A 13,628-nucleotide genomic window follows, 5' to 3' on the forward strand; every position below is an offset into this window, starting at 1 on the left:
CTCCTTGCTTGGAGATGTAAGCCAAGGCTGTGGTGTTGTCGGAGTTCACCTCCACCACCTTGCTTAGCTGGAGGGACTTGAAGTTTATCAAGGCCAGATGAACTGCCAAAAGCTCCTTGCAGTTGATGTGAAGTGTCCTTTGCTCCTGATTCCACGTGCCCGAGCATTCCTGTCCGTCCAGTGTCGCACCCCAGCCCGTGTCCGATGCGTCCGAGAAGAGACGGTGGTCGGGGGTCTGAACAGCCAATGGTAGACCTTCCTTGAGAAGAATGCTGTTCTTCCACCACGTCAGTGTAGACCTCATCTCTTCGGAAACAGGCACTGAGACCGCCTCTAGCGTCATGTCCTTTCTCCAGTGAGCAGCTAGATGATACTGAAGGGGGCGGAGGTGGAGTCTCCCTAACTCGATGAACTGGGCCAGCGATGAAAGTGTCCCTGTTAGACTCATCCACTGCCTGACAGAACATCGGTTCCTTCTCAGCATGCTCTGGATGCATTCTAGGGCTTGATTGATCCTTGGGGCCGACGGAAAAGCCCGAAAAGCTCGACTCTGAATCTCCATACCTAGATAGACAATGGTCTGGGATGGGACGAGTTGGGACTTCTCTATATTGACCAGGAGGCCCAATTCCTTGGTCAGATCCATAGTCCATCTGAGATTCTCCAGACAGCGACGACTTGACGGAGCTCTTAAAAGCCAGTCGTCCAAATAGAGGGAGGCTCTGATGTCTGCCAAGTGAAGGAATTTGGCAATATTCCTCATCAGTTTGGTAAACACAAGAGGTGCCGTGCTTAGGCCAAAGCACAGGGCTTGGAACTGGTACACAACCTTTCCAAAGACGAACCTTAGGAAAGGTTGGGAGTCTGGATGGATGGGGACGTGAAAGTACGCGTCTTTCAGGTCTAACGAGACCATCCAGTCCTCCTTCCTGACCGCTGCTAGGACCGACTTCGTCGTCTCCATCGTGAACGTCTGCTTGGTGACAAAAGCATTGAGAGCACTGACGTCCAGCACCAGTCTCCAACCTCCTGTCTTCTTCGCTACCAGGAAGAGACGGTTGTAGAAGCCCGGGGATTGATGGTCCCGGACTATGACTACCGCTCCCTTTTGTAGCAAGAGCGACACCTCTTGTTGCAACGCTAGCCTCTTGTCCTTCTCCTTGTAGTTGGGAGAGAGGTTGATGGGAGATGTTGCTAGAGGGGGACTGCGGCAGAACGGAATTCTGTACCCCTCCCTTAGCCACTTCACAGACTGAGCGTCTGCACCTCTGCTCTCCCAAGCTTGCCAGAAGTTCTTGAGCCTGGCTCCCACTGCTGTCTGGAGAGGAAGGCAGTCAGATCCTGCCTTTTGCGGACTTGGAACCCTTCTTGGATTTGCCACGGTGACTGTCGGCACGGGTACCTCCTCTGCTGGAGGTTCTGCCACGAAAGGGCGGGATGAACCTAGTTGCTGGTGTGTCCACTGCTGCAGGACGGAAAGGTCTAGGCTCGGAAGGTAAAGCTTTAGCCTTACGTGCGGAAGATGCCATCAGATCATGGGTATCCTTCTGGATCAGCGAGGCAGCCATCCCCTTGATCAGCTCCTCCGGAAACAGACACTTGGAGAGAGGAGCAAACAACAACTCCGACTTCTGGCAAGGAGTGATCCCAGACGACAAGAAGGAGCAAAGATGTTCTCTCTTCTTAAGCACTCCCGACGTGTACGAAGCCGCAAGTTCACCAGACCCATCCCGAATGGCTTTGTCCATGCTAGACATGATCAGCATGGCAGAGTCCTTATCCGAAGGGGAAGTCTTTCTGCTTAACGCTCCCAAACACCAATCGAGGAAGTTGAAGATCTCAAAAGCACGAAAGACTCCCTTCAACAGATGATCCATGTCAGAAAAGGACCAGCAAATCTTCGATCGTCTCATAGCCAGCCTGCGGGGAGAGTCAACCAGACTTGAGAAGTCGCCCTGGGCAGAGGCAGGAACTCCCAAGCCGGGTTCCTCTCCCGTGGCATACCAGACGCTAGATTTGGAAGCAAGCTTGGTAGGCGGAAAGATGAAAGCAGTCTTTCCCAGTTGCTTCTTGGACTGCAACCACTCTCCCATAACCCTCAAAGCTCTCTTGGATGAGCGTGCGAGGACAAGCTTGGTGAAGGCAGGAGCAGCAGACTGCATGCCCAGAGCAAACTCGGAGGGAGGAAAGCGAGGGGTTGCAGACACAAACTGTTCTGGATACAAGTCCCTGAACAAGGCAAGGACTTTACGAAAGTCTAAGGAGGGAGGCGTAGACTTGGGCCCTTCTAAGTCGGAGTGCGGTTCATCCAAATGTGCAGCTTCGTCATCCGATACTCCATCATCCGAAAGCTGAGTAGGAAGTGGCAAAGGCGGAGCAGAAAGCTGAACGGCTGAATCCGGCAGCACGGGTGCATGCGTAGCTGCTGCGGATCCAACATCATGCCGCTGCTGGTCAGTCTGCGAGCTGGCAACAACAAAAGCAGAGTGCTGGTGCGTGGGAGGGATTGCCGTGGGTTGCGGAGCATGCCGTATGGGATGCGGAGCATGCCGCATGGGTTGCGGAGCATGCCGCATAGTGTCAGAACACGGCAGCTCTACAGCACCTTCCCACTGCTGATGCGGTAGCTCACGCATGTCAACGGATGGTGCAGCAAGAACATGCGTCTGGCAGGGTGGACTGCGCATCGGTGGTGGAGCTCTCACAGGTGGAGTGTGGGAGCAGGCAGCCGCAGTATCTGCTGAGCGCACAACCGCGGCAGGTTGTAGGTTAACAGGTGCAGTGTCAACCTTCTCAGCATGATACTCTTGCATGAACGCAGCAAGCTGAGACTGCATAGTCTGCAGCATGGACCACTTAGGGTCTACCGTGGTTGGAGCAGCAACAGACGGAGCAGTAGCCTGTTGTGGAACCACTCTACCTCTCTTGGGAGGTGTGCAGTCTTCGGAAGACTGCGGCGAGTCCGAACTGACCCAGTGGCTACACCTGGGCCATTGGACTCGCTCGGAAGGGACCTTACGCTTGAGAGGTCGTGAGACCTTGGTCCATCGTTTCCTCCTTGAAACTTCTTCCACAGACGAGGAATGATGGGGCTCATTCGTCTGTTTGTGGATGGGACGATCTCTGACAGATACGTCCGCAACCACTGAGGGTACATCCGTACGCTGATCAAGGCCTGCCGAACCCTTTGGTCCTTCGACATTGCTTCTCCCCTGGGCTTGGGAGCTTGCAAGAGGTCCCGGACTGGGAGGACGACTGGCACGAACAGATGTACCCTCATGCGCAACACTGACACTGACACTTTTCACTTCACTTGCACTAACAACACTTCCCACTGCACTTTTCGCTTTCAGCTCTTTGACATCTGCCAAAAGCTGATTACGGTCATTAGCCAATGACTCCACTCTGTCACCAAGAGCCTGAATGGCACGCATCATATCCGCCATGGATGGCTGAGCACTAGTAGCAGGGTCGGGAGTCACCACTACAGGGGAAGGAAAAGGTTGAGGGGCATGGGGAGAGGAAAAATCAACAGAGCGAGAAGAACTCCTCCTGATCCTATCCTTCTCTAGCCTACGTGCATTTTTAAGGAATTCGTTAAAATCGAATTCCGAAAGCCCAGCGCATTCCTCACATCGATCTTCCAATTGACAGGATTTACCCCTACAATTGGAACAAACGGTGTGAGGATCTATGGAGGCCTTCGGAAGACGCCTAGTACAAGCCCTAACACTACACTGCCTGTACTTAGGGACTTGAGACTGGTCAGACATCTTGAATTGTAGAAATAGTCAAGGGGGGATTCCAAAATCTAGCAAAGTTCATTAACAATTAATCCAAATTAAATCCAAAAGCTTGCTAAGCTAATGATAAAGCTTCCTGAATAGCGAAGGCTAAAATCTAGAGCGAATACATCACCAAAATCGTGAGAAACAACTCCAGAATCAACAGCGTATCCAAGTAGGTCTTGCCGGTGGCACGACAGAGGAAAAATTGAGTTCTTGTTGACAAGAAGTACTTGAGTACCTGCTCACAGATGGCGCTGTTGTGTACACCCCCACCTGTATAGCGATCGCTGGCGTATCCCGACCTTAGATTTCTGTCGGGCAACGGAGTTGACAGCTACATGATCATCGGGTAAGATTAATATTGAAAATGATTAATTCTCCCTAAACTTAAAAAGACGGTGTGTAGTTTCTTTTCCTTTTTTGAAGTCACAGATCCTATATTCCACTTGTGCAGTGGAACAGATGTTTTCTTGTGGTTAAGAGACATCACCATCGTATCTACCGTCAGTCATTTGATAATCTCAAGCTAGTGATCTACTTTATCCTGAAAGAAAAATATTTCATCACTAACCCCTCACATAATTTAGGACAAATAAGAAAATATAATAAAAATAAAACATAATACAAATCTCCTATTTGATGAGATTGTAGCAAAAAATCTATTTTTCATAGCTGTTCTTTCATGAAAATGAATAAAAACAAGCACACTTGCATTCATTAGATTCAGTTTATAAAAATGTTTTATCATGTCATCCAATTAAATAATTTAATTTTATATAAACAAATTTGATTCTTGACTTTGCTGAAAAATAGCACTTTTAGATTGAAGCTAGTTTTACTAAATGCAAATTAAGGTATTACTTGGTATGCAAAAAAAAAAAAGTCTAGATATAAGAAATGTTTCAAGTAAGTGAAGCAGGAGTAAAATTTATAATATTAAAAAACTCATGATTTCTCAATATGGAATGATTTTATTTATATATATCAATTTATCAAGTAGTATATCCCCTATGCAATTGCAATTGCAATCCATCCATCCATATACCAAGGCACTTCCCCCAATTTTGGGGGGTAGCCGACACCAACAATGAAACAAAACAAAAAGGGGACCTCTACTCTCTATGTTCCTTCAGCCTAATCAGGGACTCAACCGAGTTCAGCTGGTACTGCTAGGGTGCCACAGCCCAACCTCCCACATTTCCACCACAGATGAAGCTTCATAATGCTGACTCCCCTACTGCTGCTACCTCCGCGGTCATCTAAGGCACCGGAGGAAGCAGCAGGGCCTACTGGAACTGCGTCACAATCGCTCGCCATTCATTCCTATTTCTAGCACGCTCTCTTGCCTCTCTCACATCTATCCTCCTATCACCCAGAGCTTTCTTCACACCATCCATCCACCCAAACCTTGGCCTTCCTCTTGTACTTCTCCCATCAACTCTTGCATTCATCACCTTCTTTAGCAGACAACCATTTTCCATTCTCTCAACATGGCCAAACCACCTCAACACATTCATATCCACTCTAGCCGCTAACTCATTTCTTACACCCGTTCTCTCCCTCACCACTTCGTTCCTAACCCTATCTACTCGAGATACACCAGCCATACTCCTTAGACACTTCATCTCAAACACATTCAATTTCTGTCTCTCCATCACTTTCATTCCCCACGACTCCGATCCATACATCACAGTTGGTACAATCACTTTCTCATATAGAACTCTCTTTACATTCATGCCCAACCCTCTATTTTTTACTACTCCCTTAACTGCCCCCAACACTTTGCAACCTTCATTCACTCTCTGACGTACATCTGCTTCCACTCCACCATTTGCTGCAACAATAGACCCCAAGTACTTAAACTGATCCACCTCCTCAAGTAACTCTCCATTCAACATGACATTCAACCTTGCACCACCTTCCCTTCTCGTACATCTCATAACCTTACTCTTACACACATTAACTCTCAACTTCCTTCTCTCACATACCTTTCCAAATTCTGTCACTAGTCGGTCAAGCTTCTCTTCTGTGTCTGCTACCAGTACAGTATCATCCGCAAACAACAACTGATTTACCTCCCATTCATGGTCATTCTCGCCTACCAGTTTTAATCCTCGTCCAAGCACTCGAGCATTCACCTCTCTCACCACTCCATCAACATACAAGTTAAACAACCACGGCGACATCACACATCCCTGTCTCAGCCCCACTCTCACCGGAAACCAATCACTCACTTCATTTCCTATTCTAACACATGCTTTACTACCTTTGTATAAACTTTTCACTGCTTGCAACAACCTTCCACCAACTCCATATAACCTCATCACATTCCACATTGCTTCCCTATCAACTCTATCATATGCTTTCTCCAGATCCATAAACGCAACATACACCTCCTTACCTTTTGCTAAATATTTCTCGCATATCTGCCTTACTGTAAAAATCTGATTCATACAACCCCTACCTCTTCTAAAACCACCCTGTACTTCCGAGATTGCATTCTCTGTTTTATCCTTAATCCTATTAATCAATACTCTACCATACACTTTTCCAACTACACTCAACAAACTAATACCTCTTGAATTACAACACTCATGCACATCTCCCTTACCCTTATATAGTGGTACAATACATGCACAAACCCAATCTACTGGTACCATTGACAACACAAAACACATATTAAACAATCTCACCAACCATTCAAGTACAGTCACACCCCCTTCCTTCAACATCTTAGCTTTCACACCGTCCATACCAGATGCTTTTCCTACTCTCGTTTCATCTAGTGCTCTCCTCACTTCATCTATTGTAATCTCTCTCTCATTCTCATCTCCCATCACTGGCACCTCAACACCTGGAACAGCAATTATATCTGCCTCCCTATTATCCTCAACATTCAGCAAAACTTTCAAAATATTCCGCCCACCTTTTCCTTGCCTCCTCTCCTTTTAACAACCTTCCATTTCCATCTTTCACTGTCTCTTCAATTCTTGCGCCAGCCTTCCTTACTCTCTTCACTTCTTTCCAAAACTTCTTCTTATTCTCTTCATATGACTGACCCAATCCCTGACCCCACCTCAGGTCAGCTGCCCTCTTTGCCTCACGTACCTTGCGCTTTACTTCCACCTTTTTCTCTCTATATTTTTCATACTTCTCTATACTATTACTCTGCAGCCATTCTTCAAACGCCCTCTTTTTCTCTTCCACTTTCACCTTCACTCCTTCATTCCACCATTCACTGCCCTTCCTCATGCTGCCTCCAACAACCTTCTTGCCACATACATCACTTGCAATCCCAACAAAATTTTCTTTTACTAACTTCCACTCCTCCTCTAAATTACCAGTTTCTCTTACTCTCACCTCATCATATGCCATTTTCAACCTTTCCTGATATTTACTTTTTACCCCCGGTTTTATTAGCTTTTCAATCCTCACTACCTCCCTTTTACATCCACCTACTCTATTCCCCCACTCTTTTGCTACAACTAATTTTCCTTCCACCAAAAAATGATCAGACATACCGTTAGCCATACCCCTAAACACGTGCACGTCTTTCAATCTTCCAAACATTCTTTTAGTTACCAACACATAATCCATTAATGCCCTTTCTACTACTCTTCCATTTGCCACTCTTACCCATGTATACTTATTTTTATCTTTCTTTTTAAAGAAGCTAGCACTTATTACCATCTCTTGTTCAACACACATGTCTACCAGTCTCTCACCACTCTCATTTTCACCTGGTACGCCATACTTACCAATGACACCTTCTACCTCTCCAGCGCCCACTCTAGCATTTAAGTCACCCATAACAACTACATAATTCCTTCTACCCAGTCCTTCTACACACCTAGTTAATTCATTCCAGAACTCATTCCGCTCTTCTTCACTTTTCTCACTACCTGGCCCGTACGCACTGACAAACACCCAACATTCCCTACCCAACCTAACCCTTACCCACATTAACCTAGATGATATCTCCTTCCATTCCACTACTTTACATGTCATCCATTCACTCAGCAATAACGCCACACCCTCTCTCGCTCTTCCCCTTTCAATTCCAGACACTCTACCAGACATTTCACCAAACATCACTTCACCCTTTCCTTTCATCTTTGTCTCACACAAGGCCAATACATCCATCCTTCTACTTCTAAACATACTTCCAATCTCACATCTTTTACTCTCTATCGTACTACATCCACGCACATTTAAACACCCCAAAACTAGAGTGCGGGGAGCAGTCACTCTCCCCCCAGCTCCATCTCCTTGTCGATGTCTCGCAGGAATTTTATACAGGAGAGGGGGTTCCCAGCCCCCTCGTCCCGTCCCTTTTAGTCGCCTCTTACGACACGCAGGGATAACGTTGGCGCTATTCTAATTTTTATATGCCCCCGCGGCCACAGGAAGATGAAATAACATTGGAAGGAGAAAGTATTAATGAGGTAGAATCATTTAAGTATTTAGGAACAATGATCTCCAATACAGGGTCTTTAGAATTAAAGTTTAGTGAAAGATTGAAAAAGCAAATCAGAAAATGGCTAGGTTAAGTAAAATTTGGAAATCAAATCGCCTAAAATTTCATATAAAAATCAGACTATACATCAGTTTAGTGAGATTGGTGTTACTCTATGGACATGAGTCATAGTATGACAATGAAACAATCTCCAATAGATTTAGTAGATTTGAGAATAAAGCCCTCAGAAGGATATTGGGAGTTAAATGGCAGGACAGGATTAGAAATTAATCTATAAGAGATTACTAGAGTACCATATGTGGATGAGATCATGATGAGGGGTAGATGGAGATGGTTTGGGCATGCTCTTCACACTCCTCAAGAGAGATTAGTTCACCAAACGTTTAATTGGGCTCCACAAGGCACTAGAGGAATTGAAAGACCCAGGCATACATGGCTTAGGACTGTATAAGGCACGAAGTAGGAGATGATGAATGGAGAAATATTGAATTAAAAGCGCAAAACAGAGACGACTGGCAAAATCTAACAGAAGCCCTATAATATAACATGCCTATAATATAACAGATTAACCCCAAACATACCTATAAAACACAGATTTAATAAAACATAAACTACTTTTACAATTACGAATGATTCTTAATCTTTATGACAGAAAAATTAAAAACAATCAATCTTTAGTAAGAAACCCTTTGTGATTATTCTATTCGATGAGAATATTTGGATTTACCTAACTTGTGAATTATGAGCAGAGTACAGTCTTGTCAGTAACATTAAACTTGAACTTACACTTACAAAAAGGTACCATTATTACTATTTGTAGACGAACCTAGGAATATCATTTTCCATACTTCACATTTTATATATAAAAAAATGAATGTCATTAAGTTACTAAAAAGGATTAGCCCATGGAAAATTTAATTTACTATGCAGTATAATGTTTACACCTAACACAAAAAGGATTAGCCCATGGAAAATTTAATTTACTATGCAGTATAATGTTTACACCTAACACAATTTCATATAACATACATGACAGCTACCCACAAAAACCAAATACTGACAATGCTCGTAATCTGTCTTAATCAAAACATCCTTCTCTCAATATAAGCTATAGGGACCAGTCTTATGAAGTACTTTTATTAACCACCTGCCAATTAAACTATTTTGGAAAAATGTAGCAACCTAACTTGGATCACCCTTTTTATCTGATATATTCTTTTTCTCTCATGAAGACAATACATAAATATAAAGATGACTGACTCCAGATTAATATGTTTGCCCCTGACTCTTTAAGAAAATAACTTCGCGAAAAAGAACTTCTTGTGATGATCGAGAATTAGTTAACTTCTAATCAGAAAAGGAAGTAGTGCAAGTTTCTCGATCAAAAATTATCTTACGACCATATTTTCAAAATTTTTCATGGTACCTCCAATGACACTCTTAATAATAAAGTATTTATTTCAATACATCATTAAGTATAACTCCATTCTATCTTGAAGATTTAATTTTTTTATGCAAGAATAAAATCCATACACAGGCATAGAACATAGCAAATTTCACTTATAATTCAAACATTAAAGACTGAATAAATTTGTACCTTTTAAACTTTAACTGGAGACTATATTATTTCTCTCTAAAATATGTTCTATATATAATACAATTTTCTAACATTTGGTGTTGGGTAAAATGATAACATTTATGGAAGAAGTATTACTTTCCACTGCACCTGAAGTTTAGGTCTATTAACAAAAATGGTTACAATTCACTTCTGGAAGAAAATTGTAATATCAATCAAATATACCATTTTAGTAATCAAGCTGTTTGCCTTGCCTCAGACATCAAATACGGGATTCCAAGTCTAATCACTTTATGAATAACTCAAGTTTAGGACGTATGGGAAGTGAAATACTAGACTTAGAAATAATCAATACTATTTTTTTCTGCTTAAATATTAGGAATTCCAAGGCAATATTACATTTATTAATTATCTGACAAGTATCATATTACAGGCTTAAGAAATATAGCATTATAAGGCACTAAGGGAGTGTTTAAAATATATGACCAATGTAAGCATACTATCTAATCTTACATTAGCTATTGCATAACTTTTAAGACTTTCAGAATTTACATTTTGGGAAATATTTGCATATGTAGAAAGACTCCAAAATATACAGATATAAAACTAATAATGTGTGGGAAATATGATATTTTAATTATAAAATAAATTTTTGAATATACTTACCCGGTGAATATATAATAGCTGCAACTTTGCGGCTCGACAGAAAACATACTCAAAAAACTCGCGAGCGATCGCTATGAAGGTTGCGGGTGTGCCCACCAGCGCCAACTGTCGGCCAGATACCACTCTTGTATGTAAACAAAACCTTCAATTCTTCTCGTCCCGCTGCGTCTCTATTGGGGAGGAAGGGAGGGTCATTTAATTTATATATTCACCGGGTAAGTATATTCAAAAATTTATTTTATAATTAAAATATCATTTTTAAATATTTAACTTAGCCGGTGAATATATAATAGCTGATTCACACCCAAGGAGGTGGGTAGAGACCAGAGTTAATTATGTTTACAGCGTATAAGCTAAGAGTTTTTTCATTTTGACAGTTATCAATATAACAAAACCAAAATAAATAGGTACCTGGTAAGGAAGTTGACTTAGACGATTACTCTGCCTTGTAAGTCTGTCTTCCTCACGGAGCCCAGCGATCCTCTTAGGATGCTGACAGACTCCCAGGAGCTGAAGTATCAAGGGCTGCAACCCATACAACAGGACCTCATCAAACCCCTAATCTGGGCGCTCTCAAGAAATGACTTTGACCACCCGCCAAATCAACCAGGATGCGAAAGGCTTCTTAGCCTTCCGAACAACCCATAAAAACAATATTAAAAACATTTCAAGAGACAGATTAAAAGGATATGGAATTAGGGAAGTGTAGTGGTTGAACCCTCACCCACTACTGCACTCGCTGCTACGAATGGACCCAGTGTGTAGCAGTCCTCGTAAAGAGTCTGGACATCTTTCAAGTGAAATGACGCGAACACTGACTTGCTTCTCCAAAAGGTCGCGTCCATTATACTTTGCAGAGATCTATTTTGCTTGAAGGCCACGGAAGTTGCTATAGCTCTAATCTCGTGCGTCTTAACCTTAACCAAGATCGGTCTTCCTCACTCAAGTGGGAATGAGCTTCTCGTATTAACAATCTGATAAAATATGACAAAGCATTTTTTGACATAGGTAAGGATGGTTTCTTAACCGAACACCATAACGCTTCAGATTTACCTCGTAAAGGCTTAGTACGAGCTAAATAGAACTTAGAGCTCTAACGGGGCATAATACTCTCTCTAGTTCGTTGCCTACGATCTCTGATAAGCTAGGAATATCAAAAGATTTAGGCCAAGGACGAGAAGGCAGTTCATTCTTGGCCAGGAAACCAAGTTGAAGTGAACAAGTGGCTTTTTCTGTCGAAAAACCGATGTTCTTGCTGAAGGCATGAAGCTCACTGACTCTTTTAGCCGAGGCCAAGCACACCAGGAAAAGAGTCTTAAGAGTGAGGTCCTTCAGGGAGGCTGAATGTAAAGGCTCAAACCTGTCTGACATGAGGAATCTTAGGACCACGTCTAAATTCCATCCAGGTGTAGCCAAACGACGTTCCTTAGAGGTCTCAAAAGACTTAAGGAGATCTTGTAGATCTTTATTGTTGGAAAGATCTAAGCCTCTATGCCGGAAGACCGAAGCCAACATGCTCCTGTAGCCCTTGATCGTGGGAGCTGAAAGGGAGCGAACTCTTCTCAGGTATAAGAGAAAATCAGCGATTTGGGCTACAGAGGTACTGGACGAGGATACAGATACTGACTTGCACCAGTCTCGGAAGATTTCCCACTTCGATTGGTAAACTCTAATGGTAGAAGCTCTCCTCGCTCTTGCAATCGCACTGGCTGCCTCCTTCGAAAAGCCTCTAGCTCTAGTCTTTCGATAGTCTGAAGGCAGTCAGACGAAGAGCGTGGAGGCTTTGGTGTACCTTCTTTACGTGGGGCTGACGTAATAGGTCTACTCTTAGAGGAAGACTTCTTGGAAAGTCTACCAGCCATCGAAGTACCTCGGTGAACCACTCTCTCGCGGGCCAGAGGGGAGCAACTAACGTCAACCTTGTCCCTTCGTGAGAGGCGAATTTCTGCAGTACCTTGTTGACAATCTTGAATGGTGGGAATGCGTATAGGTCTAGGTGAGACCAATCTAGGAGAAAGGCATCTATATGTATTGCTGCTGGGTCTGGGACTGGAGAGCAATAGATTGGAAGCCTCTTGGTCATCGAGGTTGCAAAGAGGTCTATGGTGGGTTGACCCCAAGTCGCCCAAAGCCTCTTGCACACATCCTTGTGGAGGGTCCATTCGGTAGGAATTACCTGACCTCTCCGACTGAGGCAATCTGCTAGAACGTTCAAGTCGCCCTGGATAAACCTCGTTACCAGGGAGATGCCTCGATCTCTTGACCAGATGAGCAGGTCCCTTGCGATCTCGTACAGTGTCAGGGAGTGGGTGCCTCCTTGTTTGGAAATGTACGCCAAGGCTGTGGTGTTGTCCGAGTTGATCTCCACCATTTTGTCTCGAAGGAGACTCTCGAAGCTCATCAAAGCCAGGTGAACTGCCAAAAGCTCCTTGCCGTTGATGTGCATGCTCCTCTGACTTGAGGTCCACAGACCTGAGCATTCCCGACCGTCCAGTGTCGCACCCCAACCCAAATCCGATGCGTCTGAGAATAGAACGTGGTTTGGTTTCTGAACTGCTAGGGGAAATCCCTCTCGTAGACTGATATTGTCTTTCCACCAATTCAGGCAAGTCTTTACTGTTTCGGAAATCGGGATCGAGACCGCCTCTAGCGTCTTGTCCTTTTTCCAGTGAAAAGCTAGATGGAATTGTAGAGGTCGGAGGTGTAGCCTTGCTAGCGAGACAAACTGCTCCAGGGATGATAGAGTTCCTACTAGACTCATCCAATTCCTGACTGAGCAACGTTCTCTCTTCAACATCCTTTGGATTACGAGCAGGGCTTGATCTATTCTGGGGGCAGACGGAAAAGCCCGAAAAACTGGACTGCGAATCTCCATCCCTAAATACAGTATAGTTTGGGATGGGATCAGCTGGGACTTTTCCAAGTTGACCAGAAGTCCCAATTCCTTGGTCAGATCCAATGTCCAATTGAGATCCTTCAGACAGCGATGACTGGACGAGGCTCTGAGAAGCCAGTCGTCCAAATAAAGGGAGGCTCGGATACCCGATAAATGGAGGAATTTTGCCGCATTCCTCATAAGCCTCGTAAACACGAGAGGAGCAGGACTTAGGCCAAAGCACAG

The 13,628-nt window shown here is 44.0% G+C and overlaps 1 long non-coding RNA gene across 1 annotated transcript in view; it reads right to left on the reverse strand.

The window, feature by feature from the left end:
* Positions 1–4,224: 4,224 nt before the first annotated feature.
* Positions 4,225–13,628, reverse strand: part of LOC137637112 (uncharacterized) — a 49,645-nt gene continuing 40,241 nt past the window's right edge. Inside the window, exon 3 of the long non-coding RNA XR_011043396.1 lies at positions 4,225–4,332. This is a non-coding gene — a long non-coding RNA (uncharacterized lncRNA). The remainder of the gene's footprint in view (positions 4,333–13,628) is intronic.

The sequence above is a fragment of the Palaemon carinicauda genome, chromosome 3, assembly GCF_036898095.1.
Source record: "Palaemon carinicauda isolate YSFRI2023 chromosome 3, ASM3689809v2, whole genome shotgun sequence".
In the NCBI taxonomy this organism is placed as follows: Eukaryota; Metazoa; Arthropoda; class Malacostraca; order Decapoda; family Palaemonidae; genus Palaemon; species Palaemon carinicauda.